Source organism: Diceros bicornis, chromosome X, assembly GCF_020826845.1.
Source record: "Diceros bicornis minor isolate mBicDic1 chromosome X, mDicBic1.mat.cur, whole genome shotgun sequence".
In the NCBI taxonomy this organism is placed as follows: domain Eukaryota; kingdom Metazoa; phylum Chordata; class Mammalia; order Perissodactyla; family Rhinocerotidae; genus Diceros; species Diceros bicornis.
Window position 1 is genome coordinate 96,355,037 of NC_080781.1, and position 21,681 is coordinate 96,376,717.

Here is a 21,681-nt window from a genome sequence, read left to right on the forward strand (position 1 = left end):
TCCAGCCACTTGTGACAACATGGATGGACATTGAGGGTATTATGCAAAGTAAAATAAGTCAGAAGGAAAATGTCAAATACCATATGATCTCATTCATTAAGTAGTAGATAACAACAACAACAAACAAACACATAGAGACAGAGATTGGATTGGTGGTTACCAGAGCGGAAGGGAGGAGGGGGGAGGGCAGAAGGGATAATTAGGCACATGTGTGTGGTGATGGCTTGTAATTAGTATTTGGGTGGTGAACATGTGAACATGATGTAATCTATGCAGAGATAGAAGTATAATGATGTACACCTGAAATTTATGCAATGTTATAAACCAACGTTACCACAATAAACAAACAAAAATAAAATAAATAAATAAATCAGCTTTGCTGCAACTTTTCATAAGAAATCTCAGATTGAACTTTAAAGGCCTCTCAAGGCCAGGAAAACCAAGCTAATGACTTGTCATCAAACTCTGCCTGCAATACCTATGGATTCCGGTGAATTCCTCTCTTTTCTTGAGGTCTCCAATATCCTGATATTCTTTGCACCTGCCAGGGAAGTGACCTTCTTTACTCACCTGGTAAGGTTGATGGGAACCTGTAAGCAAGGTACCATGCCAACATTTCCAAGTGGCTTTATTCCGTGAAGTCAATCTTTGTTCCTCAAAATCTGTCTGGTCATATCTAAGTCTATGCATATCTGTCTCACATATGACATTCCAGTGAAAGCCTTGGTAATATAACCAATATTTCCAATTGTGTCCTGCTATAAGGAGATGAGATTCTTATTGAACTTATGCAAATAACTATATTTCCATGAAAAAAAGAATGATCACTCAAAAAGAGTTTCCAAATTCTGGAGCAATCAGGTAGGGAGAAAAAGATATATGTTTCAATTCTGCTTGCAAAGGTATAATTTACCAAATTACTGTAAGTCATAGTTAGCTTAAGAGAAAAAAGAAAAATGTTTCCTTAAATCTGAAAAAACAAAACATTGAAAATCAGCAATATCTCAAACAAAATGTCATAAAAATTGAAATCATCCTAATCAGTTCATTCAGTCCTGTGTAATAGTATCTTGATCTTAATCCTCTGTTAGCAGTTTTATGAGGCCACCAGTATCTCCATTAGAGTGTGTAATTTTTTTTTCCTCACCCAGCTCAGTTTTATAATCTGAAAGTTTATCAGAAACCTGCGTTCTAGAGCAAGTGTCCGAGTCCTTTCCATGAATCTCTCTGAAGATGAAATACATGTGCAAATACATCAGAGTAAAACAACAACTATCTGCAAATGACAAAACACTCAAAAATGACCATGGAAATAGAAAATTGGCTATTTCTGTGACATACAACACTTCCAAGATAACTAGAATTATGGCTGACAACCAGAACATATCAGAGTTTTAGGAATTTTATATAATTTATTAAAACACTTATATAGTGGGGCCATCCCCATGGCCTAGTGGTTGAGTTCAGCATGCTCCACTTCTGTGGCCCAGGTTCACAGGTTTGGATCCCAGGCATGGACCTACACTACTCATTGGCCATGCTGTGGCGGAAACCCACACACAAAATAGAGGAAGATTGCCACAGATGTTAGCTCAGGGCCACTCCTCAAGTAAAAAGAGGAAGATTGACAACAGATGTTAGCTTCAGGGTGAATCTGCCTCAGCCAAAACAAACAAAAAAAGAAAAAAAGAAAAACACATATTAGTAACAGTCACCCATGCAATATAACCTAAGAAGGTTTATCATCACTTATTTGACAATGATTCCCATGTAATTTAACATATCAAATAAGCCTAATTAGTTTAGTGTCTTCCTCTTTACAGGAAGAGAGAACAAACTTCTTTAAGTAGTCCTATGGTTCCTCTCAAAATTTTCAAAGAAAAAAATTTTTTTTCAGGTCAAAATAAAGACTTAATTTAGGATTTGAAATTTGGGGGAAGTTTATCAAAAATATCAAAAGGTTTTAAAACACTTGGTCAAATAGGAAAAAATGCTCAGTGTGAAATAATGCTTAGTTATCCATTTAACCAAAGTGAGATTCACTCAAAAGTAAAGAAAATCTTTTATAATCTATTTCTCAATAGAAGACTAAAAGTTCAAGAAAATTATCCATTTTAAGAGAGAGAAAACCAAATTCTAATTTTGTACAAGCTTACTTTTGATGTTAAAACTTGTTTACTTAATTAAATTTATTTCAGAGGAGAGAAGTCAAGATGGCAGCGTAAGCAGACTCGGAACTCACCTCCTCCCATGGACACAGCCAATTTACAACTACTCGTGGAAAAATTACCCCTGAGACAGAACTGAAAACTGGATAAGAAGAACTCCTGCAACAACGGACAATCCTAACTGAGGGGGAAGAGGCAGAGACTCCCTTCTGGAGAGGAAAAATGCTGCCTTCACAAGCTGCCAGCTTCACAGCCACTGGGAGCAGCTCACAGGTACGCAGCCTCCCTGGAGGAGCGGGGCCCTGAGCCGGGGAGCGCCCCTACTGAGGGCATTTTGTGGACCCAGCACAATCGAGATGAGTGGCATAATATCTGACTGTGCCTGCTACTAAAACATTGGGGAGTACCCCCAAAAAACCCAGTTCACAAAGAAACTAAAACCGGCTCTTAAAGGGCCCACGCACAAACTCACCCATTTCAGAAAGCAACCTAAAATCACCAGAAAGAAAGGTGCACAGTGCTGTGGTGAAAAGAGACTCACCTAATAGGCCCTGAGTGCATCTCGGTGAGGGGTGAGACCTCTCCAGGGACTGGGACATTGGCGGCGGCCACTGTTGTGGCCTGGTGTGGGTGTGCTGACACAGACGCCATTGGAGTTCTCCCTGAGGCCTGCTAGCCCAGGGTCTGCCCCACCCACTAGAGCACTGATTTAATCCATCTCAGGCAGGGCAGGCAGCCCACCCTAGAGACTGGCACCACCCAACAACAAGCCCTCAGGCAACTTGTGGGCCTGCATAGATTGGTGACTGGATTCTCTGCAGCCTGGCAACTGAGCCGACTTTAGAGGGGTAGGGTGTCCACAAGGAGCCTGTGGAGAGTGTGGGGTGGTGGCGGAGTGGGTGGGGCTCCCACCGTGGAGAGACTGGGTCTGCTTGGGGAGGTCGGGGTGAGGACACCGGGCAGGACTGTGTTGACTGTATTTGTGGACCTGTGGGCGGCAGGGCTTGTCAGCTGCAAAAGACTTGTGCTTCTCAAAGACCCACATAGGGGGTTTGCCCCACCTTCCAAAGTCTGAAACAATTGGGTGCTCCTGTGCCTGAGGCCAGCCCCACCCAGCTGCAATCCTCAGAGAGCTGACAAGAGACCTAATAGGCTAGAGGCTTACAGCAATTGTAAGGCCCTGAGCCTAACAACATGCCACGCTGGGGGCCTACTCACTTAAAAGAAATACTGCAACACAAATGTGTTATTAGAACTTGCAGCCAACTGTGCTGGGGCTCCCCACACCTGATAAAGAGACTGAAGGGCCCACAACAACTACAAGCAGCTGAGCATTACAACAGCTGGCCAGGAGCATAACTCGGCCTCCCTGGGTGCCTACAGGGAGAGCAAACAGGCCACAACAGAAGGACACACGTAGCCCACATAGGGGTCACCCCTGGAACATTGAGAACTGAGGGAAGCACACTGGAAGCCTCCTAAGGCATCACTTACATAAGGTCACCTATCCAAGAACAGGAGACGTAGCTGACCTACCTAATATGTAGACACAAGCACAGGGAAAGAGGCAAGATGAGGAGGCAAAAGAATACATTCCAAGTAAGGGAACAGGACAAAACCCCAGAAAAGGAACTAAGTGAAACAGAAATGAGCAACCTACCTGACAGAGAGTTCAAACTAAGAGTGTTAAGGATGCTCACTGATCTGGGGAGAAGAATAGATGAACTCAGTGAGAATGTCAACAAAGAAATGGAAGATATAAAAAAGAACCAATCAGAAATGAAGAATACAATACTGGAAATGAAAAATTCATTAGAAGGACTCAATCAAAAGCAGAGTAGAGGATACAGAAGAATGGATCTGTGAGCTGGACGAAAGACTAGAAAAAATTACCCAAGGTGAACAGGTAAAAGAGAAAAGAATTAAAAAGAGTGAGGACAGTCTAAGGGACCTCTGGGACAACATCAAGCGCACTAACACTCGTGTTATAGGTGTCCCGGAAGGAGTAGAGCGAGACAAGGGGGCAGAGAATCTATTTCAAGAAATAATAGATGAAAACTTCCCTAACCTAAGGAAGGAAGCAGACCTCCAGGTACAGGAAGCACAGAGAGCCCCAAACAAGATAAACCCAAAGAGGCCCACACCAAGACACATCATAATCAAAATGTCCAGAATTAAAGATAAAGAGAGAATCCTAAAAGCCGCAAGAGAATGTCAAGTTACATACAAAGGAAACCCCATAAGGCTATCAGCTGACTTCTCAGCAGAAACCTTACAGGCTAGAAGAGAATGGCATGATATATTTAAAGTGCTAAAAGGAAAAAACTTACAGCCAAGAATACTCTACCCAGCAAGGTTATCATTCAAAATGGAAGGAGAGATCAAAAATTTCCCAGACAAGCAAAAATTAAAGGAGTTTGTCACCAAGAAACCAGTGCTACAAGAAATGTTAAAGGGACTGATTTAAGGGGAAAAGAGAAGACCACAAATAGGAAAAGTTATCTATTTCCATGATAAGAACGTAATGGATACAAATGCACAAAAAAGAGGTTAGATATGATATCAAAAACATGAGGGAGGAGGGGAGTTAAAGAGTACAGCTTTCAGACAGAGGTCAAACTAAAGTGACCATCAATTCTGTATAGAAGAGGAAAGCAACAGAGAAGGGCTACTAAAACACTGAGAAAAAAAAAGTTAACAAATGGCAGTAAGTACACACTTATCAATAGCTACTTTAAATGTCAATGGACTAAATGCTCTAATTAAAAGACATAGGGTGGCTGATTGGATAAAAAAACAAGACCCATATATATGCTGCATACAAGAGACACACTTCAGACATAAAGACACTCACAAACTGAAAGTGAAGGGAGGGAAAAAGATACTCCATGCAAATGGCAATGAAAAGGAAGCTGGGGTAGCAGTACTTATATCAGACAAAATAGACTTTAAAACAAAAAGTGTAAAATGAGACAAAGAAGGTCATTACATAATGATCAAGGGAACAATCCAACAAGAGGGTATAACACTTGTAAATATCTACACAACCCAATGTAGGTGTACCTAAATATATAAAGCAATTATTAACAGACATAAAAAGAGAAATAGACAGTAACACAATAATAGTAGGGGACTTGAACAGTCCACTTACACCAATGGATAGATCAAACAAACAGAAGATCAATAAGGAAACATTGGCCTTAAATGATACACTAGAACAGATGGACCTAGTAGACATATACAGAGCATTCCATCCAAAAACCGAAGAATACACGTTCTTTTCAAATGCACATGGAACATTTCCAGGATTGATCACATATTAGGCCACAAAACAAGTCTCCATAAATTTGAGAAGATTGAAATAATACCAAGCATCTTTTCTGACCACAACGGTATGAAACTAGAAATCAACTATAGGAAGAAAATCAGAAAAGCCACAAATATGTGGATATTAAACAAAATGCTACTGAACAACGACTGGGTCAACGAAAAAATCAAAGAAGAAATCAAAAAATACCTGGAGACAAATGAAAATGTAAATACGACATGCCAGAATTTATGGCATAAAGCAAAAGCGGTTCTAAGAGGGAAGTTTATAGCAATACAGGCCTATCTCAACAAACAAGAAAAATCTCAAATAAACAATCTAACAATGCACCTAAAGGAACTGGAAAAAGAAGAACAAACAAAGCCCCAAATCAGTAGAAGAAAGGAAATAATAAAAATCAGAGCAGAAATAAATGAAATGGAGACAAAAAAAAATAGAAAAAATTAATAAAACCAAGAGCTAGTTCTTTGAAAAGATAAACAAAATTGACAAACCTTTAGCTAGACTCACCAAGAAAAAAAGAGAGAAGGCACAAATAAGTAAAATCAGAAATGAAAGAGGAGAAATTACAACAGACACCTCAGAAATGCAAAAGATTATACGAGAATACTATGAAAAGCTATATGCGAACCAATTCGACAATCCGGAAGAAATGGATAAATTCTTAGAATCACACAACCTTCCAAAACTGGATCAAGAAGAAGTAGAGAATTTGAATAGACCAATCACCAGTAAGGAGATCGAAACAGTAATCAAAAGCCTCCCCAAAAATAAAAGTCCAGGACCAGACGGCTTCCCTGGTGAATTCTACCAAACATTCAAAGAAGACTTAATACCTATCCTTCTCAAACTATTCCAAAATATTGAGCAGGAGGGGAAGCTCCCTAACTCATTCTATGAAGTCGACATTACCGTGATACCAAAACCAGACAAGGACAACACAAAGAAAGAAAATTACAGGCCAATATCACTGATGAACATCGATGCAAAAATCCTCAACAAAATACTAGCAAATCGCATACAGCAATACGTTAAAAAGATTATACACCATGATCAAGTGGAATTTATTCCAGGTATGCAGGGATGGTTTAACATTCGCAAATCAATCAACGTGATACAGCACATTAATAAAATGAAGAATAAAAATCACATGATCATCTCAATAGATGCAGAGAAAGCATTTGACAAGATACAGCATCCATTTATGATAAAAACTCTGAATAAAATGGGGATAAAAGGAAAGTACCTCAACATAATAAAGACCATATATGAGAAACCCACAGCTAATATCATCCTCAATGGTGAAAAACTGAAAGCTATCCCTCTAAGAACAGGAACCAGACAAGGATGCCCACTGTCACCACTCCTATTTAACATAGTACTGGAAGTCCTAGCCAGAGCAACAGGCAAGAGAAAGAAATAAAAGGGAGCCAAATTGGAAAGGAAGAAGTGAAACTGTCACTATTTGCAGATGACATGATTTTATATATAGAAAACCCTAAAGAATCCACCAGAAAACTTTTAGAAGTAATAAATGAATATGGTAAAGTTGCAGGATACAAAATCAACATACAAAATTCAGTTGCATTTCTATACACTAACAACGAAGTAGCAGAAAGAGAAATTAAGAATACCATCCCATTTACAATTGCAACAAAAAGAATAAAATACCTAGGAATAAACTTAACCAAAGAGGTGAAAGAGCTGTACATGGAAAACTATAAAACATTGCTGAAAGAAATTGAAGAAGACACAAAGAAATGGAAAGATATTCCGTACTCTTGGATTGGAAGAATTAACATAGTTAAGATGTCCATACTTCCTAAAACAATCTATAGATTCAATGCAATCCCTATCAAAGTTCCAACAACATTTTTCACAGAAATAGAACAAAGAATCCTAAAATTTATTTGGAACAACATAAGACCCCGAATAAGTAAAGGAATCCTGAGAAAAAAGAACAAAGCTGGAGGTATCACACTCCCTGATTTCAAAATATACTACAAAGCTATAGTAACCAAAACAGCATGGTACTGGCACAAAAACAGACACACAGATCAATGGAATAGAATCAAAAGCCCAGAAATAATCCCACACATCTATGGACAGCTAATCTTTGACAAAGGAGCCAAGAACATACAATGGAGAAAAGAAAGTCTCTTCAACAAATGGTGTTGGGAAAACTGGATAGCCACATGCAAAAAAATGAAAGTAGACCCTTACCTTACACTGTACACAAAAATTAACTCCAAGTGGATTAAAGACTTGAATGTAAGACCTGAAAATATGAAACTTCTGGAAGAAAACATAGGCAGTACTCTCTTCGACATCGGTCTTAGCAACATATTTTCAAGCACCATGTCTGACCGGACAAGAGAAACAATAGGAAAAATAAACAAACTACATCAAACTAAATAGCTTCTGCACAGCAAAGGAAACCATCAACAAAACAAAAAGACAACCTAACAATTGGGAGAAGATATTTGCAAACCATACATCTGATAAGGGGTTAATCTCCAAAATATATAAAGAACTCATGCATCTCAACAACATAAAAACTAACAACCCAATTAAAAATTGGTCAAAAGACCTGAACAGACATTTCTCCAAAGAAGATATACAGATGGCCAACAGACACATGAAAAGACGTTCAAAATCATTAACTATCAGGGAAATGCAAATCAAAACTACAATGAGATATCACCTCACGCTGGTCAGAATGGCTATAGTTAACAAGACAGGAAACAACATGTGTTGGAGAGGATGTGGAGAGAAGGGAACTCTCATACACTGCTGGTGGGAGTGCAAAATGGTGCAGCCACTATGGAAAACAGTATGGAGATTCCTCAAAAAATCAAGGATAGAACTACCATATGATCCAGCTATTCCACTGCTGGGTATCTATCCAAAGAACTTTAAAACACCAATGCTTAAAGATACATGCACCCCTGTGTTCATAGCAGCGTTATTCACAATAGCCAAGACTTGGAAGCAACCTAAGTGCCCATCAAGGGAGGAATGGATAAAGAAGATGTGGTATATATACACAATGGAATACTACTCAGCCATAAGAAACGATGAAATCCAGCCATTTGTGACAATATGGATGGACATTGAGGGTATTATGCAAAGTGAAAGAAGTCAGAGGGAGAAGGTCAAATACTGTATGATTTCCTTCATTAAGTAGTAGATAATAACAACAATAAACAAACACATAGAGAAAGAGATTGAATTGGTGGGTACCAGAGGGGAAGGGGGGAGGGAGGAGGGCAAAAGGGATAATTCGGCACATGTGTGTGATGATGGGTTGTAATTAGTATTTGGGTGGTGAACATGATGTAATCTATGCAGAAATAGAAGTATAATGATGTACACCTGAAATTTATACAGTGTTATAAACCAATGTTACTGCAATAAACAAAAAATTTAAAAAATAAAGAATGTACAGTATAAGAGTGTGGTATTGTCGCATGAACTGACAGAAAGACTAATGAAACAGAATAGAAAATATTGACGTAGGTCCAATTATATTCAGAAGTTTTAAATATGATTAAGGCAACATATAAATCAGTTTTAAGTACTGGTATTGTGATAAGTAGACAACCATATGGTTAAAAAGGTAAAAAGAGATCCATTTCTCCATCTTACATCACGAGGAATTACAAATGATTCAGATTTAAACGTAAAAAATAAGAATACATACAAGTATTAGGAGAAAACATGGGTAAACACCTCTATAATCTGGAAGTGGAGGTAACTTTCTTAACTATGACTCAAATTCCAGGCACATCGAGGAAGACAGATAAATTTGAGTACCCAAAAATAACAATAACTTTACATGCCAAAACACACGCTAGCCAATTAAAAGACACTGGGAAAGAGTATTTACAACCAGTATCTCTAACAAAATATTGATAATCCTTCTATAAATTAGTGTATCAATGTAGAGGCATTAAAAACAGCAACCCTATCAAAGACAGGTAAAAAATATAAACAATTAACCAAAAAAATGCACAACGTCTTCCAATCTATGAAAAGAATCTCAAACTTGATTCAAGTAAGAGAGATGCAATTAAAACTACACTAAGATACAATTTCTAAACTACTAGATTGGCAAATCCAAAGGTTTGTCAACACACTCATTTGGTGAGGATGTGAAAATTATGTCCTTTCAAACATTACCCCCAGGGATGCAAAATTCGTTATGATTACTGTAGTAGGCTTAATATTGGCTTCCAAAGAGATCAGACCCTAATCCCTGAAATCTCTAAATATTACCATATGTGGAAAAAGGGTCTTTGCAGATGTGATTAAATTAAGGATCTTGAAATGAGGGAGATTATCCTGGATTATTAAGTTGGGCCCTAAATGTAATCACAAGTGTCTTTTAAGAGAGAGGCAGAGAGAGAGTTGACACAGACAGAAGAGAAGTCAATGTGACCAAGGAGGCAGAGGTTGGAATGATGCAGGCGCAAGCCAAGGAATGCCAACAGCCACCAGAAACTGAAAGAATCAAGGAACAGATTCTCCCCCAAAGCCTTTGAAATAAGCATAACCCTGCTGACCCCTAGATTTTGGCCCAGTGAATCTAATTTTGGACTTCTGGCCTCCAGAACAGTGAGAGAATCAATTTCTGTTGTTTATGGATACCAAGTTTGTGGCAGGTTGTTATGGTAGCTATAGGAAACTAATACAACCACTCTGCAGAGGAATTTGATAAAACCTAGCAAAATTATATATGCTCTTACCCTTTGACTCAGAAATCACATGTCCAGAAATATAAACACAAATAAATATATACATCACAGATATTAAATATGTAAATAACACATGTACATACATTTATATATTATAGATATTTTATATATATCCCTTATATATAAAATATATATAAAGATATACTGGCAGTGACACAAAAAGATTATAGATATAGATATTCACTCCGGTGCTATTTGTACAGTACTCTCCTCTTATCCATGGTTTCACTTTCTGCAGTTTCAGTTACCCACGGTCAACTGTGGTCCGAAAATATTAAATGGAAAATTTGCTGCATCACAATGCCTACATCATTTACCTCACTCCATCTTATCACATAGGCACTTTATCTTCTCATAGCATCATCATAAGAAGAAGGGTGAATACAGTACAATAAGATATTTTGAGAGAGAGAGAGAGACCACATTCATATACTGTTTATTACAGTATAATGTTACAATTGTTCTATTTTATTATTAGTTATCGTTGTTAATCTCTTACTGTGCCTAACAGAAATTAAACTCTATCATAGGTATGTATGTATAGGAAAAAACATAGTCTATGTGGGGCTCGGTATTATCTGCAGTTTCAGGCATCCACTGGGGATCTTGGAACACATTCCCCTGCGGATAAGGGGGGGACTACTGTTTAGCTAAAGAATGGGAACAACCTAAATATTCATCACTTATGTGCTGGATCAATAAACTTGTACAATCAGAGAAAAGTATGTACACTACGTAATCTTAAAGAAGAATTATGAGTATCTCTACATAGAGTTATGGAGAGATCTCCAGGATATACTGTTAAGTAAAAACATCAATGTACACAAAAGAATGTATAGAATGGTACATTTTATCTAAAAACTGGAGGAATGTAAATATATAAAATTTTACCTATGTTAAAAATAAAAGGAAAGGACTTCTTATTGGGGGACAGATGGAGTAGACACACTTTTCCCAATGACTTCTGATAGATACAGATAAAACCTCTGCATTTTATAGGTAAAACAAAAATAAGAAGACTCTGAAAGGTAGAGAGAAAAAAGGCAGATGGGCTAGGGACTTTGGGAACCAACTAATGGCATGGCATTTAATTCCCTTAGTTTTATTTTTGCCCCGTATATGCCAGACTGGGTGGGGGAGAAGCAGGAGACCCAAAAATGCCAACAAGAAAAAACAAAAAGAGCTCCAACAAAAGCCTGCTGTATCTAGACAGAGAAGCAGAAAAGGGGAAACCTAGCAAGGGGAAACAAGCTTTTAGACAACAACTACCGTATCTGAGACCGACACCACAGAATGAAACACAGCTCCACCCCCACTATGCCAGCAACGGCTGAGTGGGGAATGTGGATTCCACGTTCAGTTGATTGTAACCATGTGCCTCTCCCCACCCGCTGGGGTGGTGTCAGAGAAGACTGCATGTGGAACAGGGACTTTCATCCCTGCTCGTGGAAATAAGCACCTCTCGCCATGGTGTCAGTGGGGACCGTGCAGGGAGCCTGACTTCCACCCACACCCAGTGAGAATGAGATGCCTTCCCATCCTCTCTCGTAGAAGGGAAGGCATCCTTCTTCCCCTCCTCTCTGGGCTGGTGTCACCAGAAGCCAAGTGGGGCAGTAAAACTTTCATGACCATCCAGTGATAAGGAGGCCTCCTCCTCTCCACAGTGTCAGGGGAGGCCACATGGAGGGAAGTCAGGAAATGCCTTTCCCTTCTTACCAGTGCGGTGTCAGTGGAGGCCTGGTCAGGAGTGAAATCGCACCTCGACCAAGCAGTAACAAGTCACTCCTTCCCTTCCACTCTCATGCACTCTCATGGAGGTTGAGTGGGGAACCTGGACTTTTACCCCTACTGGGCAGTAATGAGCTTCCCCCCCGCCATGGTGTCAGTGGAAGCCACATGGGGAACAGTAAGGGGGTATGTTTCCTCTCCCAGCCAGGGTAGTGTAGGTGGAGGCCTGGTGGGGAGCCTGAAATCCCACCTCTACCAAGTAGTAATGAGGCACCTCTTCCCCTTCCACCCCAAATCCAGTGTCAGAGAAGGCTGAGTGGGGAACCTGGACTTTCATCCCGACCTGGCTGTTAGGAGACTGTGATCCCCTTCCCCCACTGGCATGGTGTCACTGAAGCCTTGCTAAAATAGATGATTTAATTAACACCCACAGTCTAATAACATAATATCCAAAATATCCCAGATACAGACAAAAATCTCTCTTCTATCCAAGAACTGGGAAAATCTTAACTTGAGTGAGAAAAGGCAATCAACACATGCCAACATTGAGATGACAAAGATACTGGAATTATCTGACATGGATTTTGAAGTAATCATAGAAGTGGCTCAATGAGTAAATACAAACATGTTTGAAAACAAAGAAAAATAGAAAGTCTCAACAAAGAAATAGAAGATACACAGAAGAACTGAATGAAAATTTTAGAATTGGAACATACAATAACTGAAATAAAAACTCAGTGGATGAATGCAACAGTGGAATGGAGAGGAGAGAAAAAAGAATCAGTGAATATGAAGATAGAACAGAAATTACCCAATTTGAACATAAAGAAAATAGACTAAAAAAAATAGAGCAAAACATCAGAAACCTGTGGTACTCTAACAAAAGATATAATATTCATATCATTGCTGTCTTGGAAGGGAAGAGAAAAAGTGCATGGCATAAAACGTATTTGAAGGAAAAATGGCTGACAAACTTCAAATTTGGCAAAAGACATAAACCTATAGGTTCAAAAAGCTGAGCAGACCCCAAACATGATAATCCCAAAGAAATTCATGAAAACATACATCATAATCAAACTTCAGAAAATTAAACACACACAAAAAAATCTTGAAAGCAGGGAGAAAGAAATGACATGATTACTTATGAGATAAAAACAATGTGAATGACAGAAAATTTCTCATAAGGAGCCATAAAGTAAGAAAGTGGCACAAGTGCTGAAAGAAAAGAATTGCAAACCTCAACTTTTAAACTTGCTCAACTTTCAAGGCATTGAAAATTAAATACTCCCTCCTTGGATCCCTCATCCCCATGCAGCCACAAGCTTCTCTCTCTCTGTCTCTGTCTCTCTGTCTCTCTCTCTCTCCTCCTTCAAAATCAAAGTTGCAGAAAAAGTTTTCTACATTCCCAGTTAGCATTTTTCACGAATTACTAGCATGACTTTGACACACAACTATCCATTCTTCCATTCACTGATAGCTAAATACATATTGAGCTCAAAAACCCATACTGTTCCATTGGAGCTTCTCATTAACTCTAAAGTGGAAATAAGAGAGGAATACGGGCAAATTCAAAAGTTAAATCTGAGATGTGAGGACTCCTGCACATTAACTTTTACACTTTCAAGGAATTGAAGATTTTTAAAAATCCCTCTTTGAACCCCTCATCCCCATTCAGTCATAGGCTCTCTCTCTCTCTCTCCTCCCATCAAAATCAAAGTTCCAGAAAGAGTTTTCTGCATTCCCTGTTAACATTCTTCATTCCCACTGACTACTTCTTTCACTGCACTATGGCTTCTGTCCCCATGATTCAATGAATATGCTCTCACCAAAGTCACAAGCCACTTTTTTGTCACTAGGTCCAGATATTTTGTATAAATATATTAATATACTGAGTATTACTTTTGATGACCACCTAAAATATGCATGATTGTGCAGATTGCTTCTGTCACGTAACAAATCTTTGACAGTTTCCCAGGCTCTGGAGCATGTAGTGCTGGGTACAAATCTACTCTGTTCTGCTCCCTAACTGTGCAGTCCTGGGTCAAGTCCGTCTTCTCTCTGTCCCTCAGCTTTTTGTCTGTAAAATGGGGATTAGCAACAGTATTTACCTCATACGGGAGCTAAAAGCACTGAATGACTCAATACATAGAAAGCACTTGGTACATAATAAACTTTAGCCATATTTCTTTCTTTTTATCTATGTCTTCTTGGCATTACTATCCCCACAGACATGAAAAATGGGGCATAGACTGATGTTTATTCACAATCACTGTCATTTGGAATATGTTGCTACCGAGTATATTAGTTGCCTAGGGCCACCATAACAATTACCATGAACTTCACGGTTTAAATCATCAGAAGTGTATTTACTCACAGTTCTGAGGACCAGAAGTCTGAAATCAAGGTGTCAGCAGGTCCATGCTCCTTCCAAAGGCTTTAGGGGAGAATCCATCCTCATCTCTTCTAGCATCTGGTAGCTTCTGTAGCTCTTTGGCTTGTGGCAGCATAACTCCAGTCTCTGCCTCTGTCTTCACAGGACCTTTTTCTCTGGGTGTGTGAAATCTCCCTCCCCTTTCTCTTAGAAGGACATGAGTCTTTGGATTTAGGGCTCATCCTAAATCCTAGGTCATTTCACATCAATATCCTTAACTGAATTAGATCTGCAAAGACTCTATGTCCTACTAAGGTCACATTCACATATATGAGAAGGTTAAGACCTGGACATATCTAAGAGACAAAATACAACCCACTACAATGAGACAAGCAGGTTACCAAAGTACATATAAGATGAGATATTATCTTTTGTAGGTAAATACACGAATATATGCAAACTTGCATAAATATATAAATACCCACATGAGAAAAATTCTGGAAGAATATAATGCAGATGAAAACATTCAGAGCTTATCTTCAGCTGGTATGTTTGGGGTAATGATTTTTCCCCTTTTTTAATGTTATTTATTTTTACCTAAAATAAATATCTATTTCTCTTGCAACTATATAAAAAAATAGCGGGGAAGCAAGAGCATCCCTAGCCCCTCCACAGGAAAGCCTTTAGAATGGGAAAGTCCTTGAAGGACAGGAAGGAAGACGAGATGTTGGGGAACAATTCTAGATTATCAGAGGTCACATTTTCCTCTAATTCCAAGCCACAGTGATTACTATCAATATTTTAAATTCCTGCCTATTTAACTAAGGAAAAAATTGTACCTAGTTTGATTTATTTTGCTGTGCCCTGATGAACAGTGAGGTTGAGGGTCTTATCAGAAGAGAAGCAGTGGTGTGCACTGGTTAGACATGGGGTTCAGCAGCCACACAGCATCTGTTCAGATCTTAGCCTGTGACTCGCTAGCCCTGCCCTTGCTGTGCCTCAACTCCCTGATGTTTAAAGTCGGGCAACGATATGTCCTCCTCATGGGTTGTGGTGAGGGTGAAGTGAGTAAGTATAGGGTTAGTACTTACAACAGTAAAAAAAGAACAAAGTTGGAGGTATCACACGCCCTGAATTCAAAATATACTACAATTACTGTAGTAATCAAAGCAGTATGGTACTGGCAGAAAAACAGACAGAAAGATAAATGGAATAGAATTGGGAGCCCAGAAATAAAACCACACATCTATGGACAGCTAATCTTCCACAAAACGTCTTTAAGATATAGAAACTGGGAAGAACCCCAGATCTCCTGACCTTCAATTCTGATAACTTACAGTCAATGATAATACATTTTTCAACACCGCCAAGTGTTCTGCTAAGCCCTGTATATGTGTTACCCAAATGAAACCCCATCAACAGCCCTATCAATTGCCATTCTCATTTTAAAGATGGATAATGAAATCTTGGAAGAGTTACTATACCTGGCCAAGGTCATGTAGCTACTAAGTGGTAAAGCCATAAAGCCGGGGACCTAATCTTAAGATATCTGATGCCATTATCCCATCTACCAAAAGATGACATTGCACTGCAAAAATGAAAAGTCATGGCTGGTCTACTTCTTTACCTGCAATTAGAACATAAGAAAGAAACATTTACAAAAGAAAACAGAAAAACAAAACAAAACAAAACAACTAAAGCAAAGCCAATAAACCAAAAACTACGATTGCATACTAAGTGTCAAGAAGACGAGTGAGACTTGTCTGCTAAGGTGACCAGAGATGTGAATTAAGTAAAGAAGGTGGTTATAGAGATATCTGGGGGCAGGCTGTTACATGAAAACACGTAATGGCATGGGAGCATGCTTGGTGAGGTGGTGGTAGTGGAACAGAAAAGAGGCTACCATGGCTGGAGAAAAATTCACGTATTCATTCAACAAATATTCAAGTATCCATTGAGCCAGGCACTACTATAGGCACTTAGGATACCTTAACGAACAATAAACAAGGATTTCTGCCCTCTTGGAATTTATATTTTTCCACTATGCAAGATGGACAATTAAAAAAAAAGCATATGAATAAAATATATTGTATTCCAAAAGGTGGTAAACAATGTGGAAAAGAAAAAGAAACAAACAGGGAAGAAGTGTCATCAGGAGTGTGGGGTGAGCGTTGGAAACCAACAAATATTAGCTATCCTTGTAATTGATAGGACTATTATTACATGGACAGAAATTTTCTCCTTTGCGCTGCTTTTGTCACGTGTCAATGCAAATGCTATGCTGGCTTCCCTGCCAGAGGCCAGAACACATTTTTCCTATCTTTCGTGGGGACTCGACTCCTTGTTTAATGTATCAGAGCACCAGGGACACTAATGTCAGACAATTTTTTGTCATCAAGCAGCCACTCATGTTTAACATCCCACGCAGCATAGCCAATAAATTTGAACATTAGTTCTCTGGTTTTCAGACCCGGCCTGGTAGAAACCCTGGCAGGGCAGTGCCCAGGCCACAAGCGGAGACACTGTGCCTCGCTTTCCACCGAAGGAGATCTAAGCCGGTGGGGGGCGCGCGTGTAATGACAATCCTTTCATCCCTGCCAGGATCGACTGAACTCTATTCCTCAGGGCGGGTCACGAGTCTGGCCCCGCCTCCCGGGACAGAGCTGATTGATTGAAAGGGGATCGTCTGACCTAAGCTGCACCAATTGAAGTCCTCTTCTGGCCAGTTTAACTTTGAGAGGGAATCGTTAAGATGCCCAGCGCTACCAAGATTGGGTCTTGTTTGTGGGAAGCTCGCAAGAGAAGGTGAGGGGCTCCCACTGCTGAGGTCTTGGATGGCTTCCAAGTTTTCCCCAACTCTTCTTCCAATTACGTAAATTACAACAGTGTACTTGCTGTAACTTACACCTATATTAGCCTAAATTACCCAGGGTCAAGGTTTAGGGATTAATAAAAAAGGCTATCCAGCTAGACTTCTCAGTAATCCATTCTCCTCTCCACAGTCTATGCATCCCTCTATCCTCACGTGTAATTCGCTTCAATTGTATGGCTAATCGTTTCATGCTCCCTCTTTAAAATCCGTCAGCCTTTCTCTTCTTAAAAAAATTACATTTCTCCTTTGCGTCTTAGTTTTGTTTGCACTTAGTTTTGATATCCCAGACTTTAAATTGTAAATATTGAATTATATATAGATATATTTCTCTTTCTATTGCATTTCTTTTATACTTAAAAATGCTTTTTTCACATGAAGAGCAAAATACGTTCGTCTACATCTTGGAGATGACTAGTTTCATTTCTTATAATAGGCTGTCTAAAGAAATTTGAATTCCTTTTTTAATGGATGATTGTGATAGAAGCATTTATTCATCTTTCTATCCATCCTCCTAACTATATTTCAGTTGGTTAAACTGTTATTAAACAGTGTCATTTATAGGATAACCATTCCTTTAACTACTGATTTTGGCTTTTTTAATTCTTTATTTTGAAATAATTTTAGGCTTACACAAAAGTTGCAAAAAATAGCAAACTCTTCACCCAGATTTCCCTAATGTTAACATCTTATGTAATCATAGAAAAATCATCAAAACTAGGAAATTAACGTTGATGCAGTACTATTAACTAATCTAGATACTTTATTTGAATTTCACCAGTTGTCCCGCTAATGTCCTTTTTCTATTCCAGGATCTCGTTCAGGATATCGAATTGCATTTGGCCGTCATTTCTCCTTAGTCTCCTCCAGGCTGACAGTTCCTCAGTCTTCCTGAGTTTTTCACAACCCTGACACTTTTGAAGATACTAGTCAGGTACTTCATAGACTGTCAACTTGGCTTTGACTGATATTTTCTTATGATTAGATTGAAGTCATACATTTTTGGCAAGAATACCTGTTTGCTTCTCCTCCCCTTCACTCCACTGGTGATGGAGGGATTTCCACGCTAGTGTTATGGGTGTTGCTGAACACATCATACCCAACACTGGACAAGTGAGATCCGTAGCAGTTTATTAGTAACATTTATTCACAGCCTGGAGGGGGGAGGACACTACACACCAGGTAGAGCCTCACGGTGCCACGCTCTGGAAGAGAGTGAAGAAGCAGGGGCTGTGGCGGGGGCAGTCTTTATAGTAACAAGAGGATGAAGAGACCCTTGGTTCACCTGGGAGAAAGTAATTGGCTTGTTTGAATAACTCTGTGGGCTGGTGGGAAACTGAAACCTGCTACTCAGGGATAAGCAGGCACAGTGCCCAGTTCCCGTGATAAGGAAGGTTCTTTGGCTAAGGGACCTTATTCGAGGGAGCACAGTAAGGAGGAGAAGCTGTAGTTAGGCCGTTCAAGGCCCTCTGGATTTTCCCTAGATGTTAAGGCATACATATTATTGGGTCTTATTTTAGGTCTTATACCACAATACTGCAAAAGTGATTTTGTTCCCTTCTCTGTGCCTCATGTCAGGGGTACATGATGTCCTTATGTTGTATTACTGATAATAATCATCTTGATCACTTGATTAAGATGGTGGCAATTATGTCGCACCATTGTAATGGTACTACTTTCCCATTTGTAAGTAATAAATATCATCTAGGAAATACTTTAAGACTATGAATATATCCTATTTCTTCTCAGACTTTTATTCACTACTTTTATAATCCATCTGGGAATCTTACCTACAACAATTATTGTGGTGACTGATGATGACTTTCTATTTTCTTCATTCCTACTACATTTATGCATTGGAATTCTCCTGAAAAGCTGTCCTTTCTCCCTCATTCATTTATTTATACATTTTAAAGTTATTTATAAAAATTATTTTATAAAATTTATTTCAAATTATTTGTATCAGTATCGACTCATGAATAACTATGTTTTACTATGAGTTATAATCAAATTATATCATTATTGATTTTGTTCCTTGAATTGTTCCAGCTTTGGTCTTTGGGATCTCCTTTTGGTTAGTTCTGTGTTCTTTTGACATGACCCTATCCTTTTTTGTATATTTCCTTCCTTACTATAAGATGTTCTTGTTAAGTGAAGGTTAGCGTTCCACACATACTCCTTTGCATTTTTTCTTTTTCACTTAACAGCATCCCAGAAAATCACTCCTTATCACTCCATAGAGTGCTTCATCCTTGTTTACAGCTGCACTGGACTCCATTGTGTGGCTGGATCACTCACATTCAACCACTCACCTATGTATGGGCATTTAAGTTGTTTTCAACATTTTCCAATTACAAACGGTGCTGCAATGAGTAACCTTGGGCATAAGTATTTTTGTATCAGTGGAAATACGTCTTCAAGTTATATTCCCAGTAGTGGGATTATTGGGCCAAAAGTTAAGTGCATATGTAGTTTTGTTAGGTATTTCCAAATTTCTCTCCAGAGGGTTTGTACTGGTTTATATTCCCACTAGCAATGTATAAACGTGACTTTCCCCACAGTCTTACTAACAGAACATATCACCCTACTTTTTTAACTTTTGTTGATGTGGTAGGTGAGAAATGGTATCTCGGCATTGTTTTCATATGCATTTGTCTAATTGTGAGTAAGTTTTGACTCATCATATATTTGAGGATCGTTTTATATACTTTTTGTGAATTATCTGTTCATATCTTTTTTCTCATTTTTCTATAGAATTTTTAGCCCTTTGTCCTTCGATATTTAAGAGTTCTATATACATTTGGGATATTATCCATTTGTCTCTGGTGTATGCTGTTAATACTTTATCCCAGTTTGTCAGTTGCATTTAGATTTATTTATGATGTATATTATGATGTGTTTGCCATACACAAAAATTTTCGTGTAGTCATTTCTTTTCTTTTATTGCCTCTGGAATTTGAGTCACAGTTAGAAAGCCTTTCCCTACACTGAGGTTAAAGAAGAGTTCTGCCATATTTTCTTTGAGAGCTTGTTATGGTTTCATTTTTTATGTTTAGATCCCTAACCCATTTGCAGTTTGTTTTTGTATATTGTGTGTCATATGGATCTATTTAAAATTTTTCCCAAATGTCTCCATTGATCCAGCACCATTTATTAAATGTCCATCATTGCCCCAGTGATTTTACATGTCCTTTTATCATATACTAAAATTTCCGTTTGTACTTGAGTGTATGTCTGGGTTTTCTATTCTATTCCACTGGGCTACTTGTCTATTCATGTACTAGAACCGCAATGTTGTAATTACAGAGGCTTTATAGTATGCTTTAATGTCTGATATTATTACTCCCATCTCATAGGTTTTCTTTTTTACTTATTTTCTGGCTATTCTTGCATTTTTTTTCAAAAATATGAACTTGGTTATCAACTTGTCTAACTCCATAAAAATGGTTGCTGATATTTTTCAGAGTGTATTAAATTTATACATTAACTTAGGGAGAATTGACTTTTTTTAATGCTGAGTTATTCTATCCAAGGACAGTGAATGTCTTTCCATTTATTCAAGTTACTTCTGTTGTCGTTCAGGAGTGTTCTAAAATTTTCCTCATGTAGATGTTCTGATGAAGTATATTCCTATGCATTTAATCTTCTTTGTTGCTATTGTGTATTTTCTCTACCGGTGTGTCTTCCAACTGGTTTTTCTGTGTGTGTATACAAAGACTATTGATTTTTGTTATGTTAACTTTATATCCTGCTACCTTACTGATTTCTTTGATTGTTTCAATTAAGTCATTGTTTCTGTAGGACTTTTCAGATATACTGTAATATCTGCATGGAGAGATGGCATTGCTTTTTGTTATCCATTCTTATAAATCAAATTGATTTCTCTAGTCAACCGACTAATACTTACAGTACAAGACTGAATAGGAATGAAGTAGTGGGCATATTTTCCTTGTTCCTGGCCTTAGTGGAAAACTGCTGGTGGTCCCCCACTAAATAAAATACTAGCATTAGGAATTAATTATATATCTTTTATCATGTTAAGAAGGCATCCTCTGTTTCCTATTTTCTTGAAGTTTTTTTTTTTTTTTAACATGAATGGGTATTGAATTTTTCCAAAGGTTTGTTCAGCATCTATGGTGATAATCATATATTTGTCCTTCACTATATTCCTATGGTGAATAGTATCAATGGAATTCCTAATATAGAACCAACCTTGTATTAATGGGATAAATCCCACTTAGGCACAGTATATTAATTCCTAAATGTATTGTTGGATGTTTGCTAATATTTTATTTAGTATTTTTGTATCTACATTTTACATATCAGTGTCATACTTGCTTGATAAAAGGAGTTAGGAAATTTTCCTTCCTTTTTAATGCTCTTGAATAATTTATAGAGCATGGGTAGTATCTGATCCTTGATGGTTTACTAGCATGCACTTGTAAAACCATCTGAGCGAG

General features: G+C 38.3%; 1 long non-coding RNA gene across 1 annotated transcript; it reads left to right on the forward strand.

Annotated features, from left to right (window-relative positions):
• The first annotated feature begins 2,206 nt into the window (after positions 1 to 2,206).
• On the forward strand, positions 2,207 to 18,446 carry LOC131401274 (uncharacterized). The gene is made up of 3 exons (XR_009217622.1): positions 2,207 to 2,441; positions 16,954 to 17,157; positions 18,034 to 18,446. It is a non-coding gene; the product is annotated as an uncharacterized LOC131401274 (long non-coding RNA).
• The last annotated feature ends 3,235 nt before the right edge of the window (positions 18,447 to 21,681 follow it).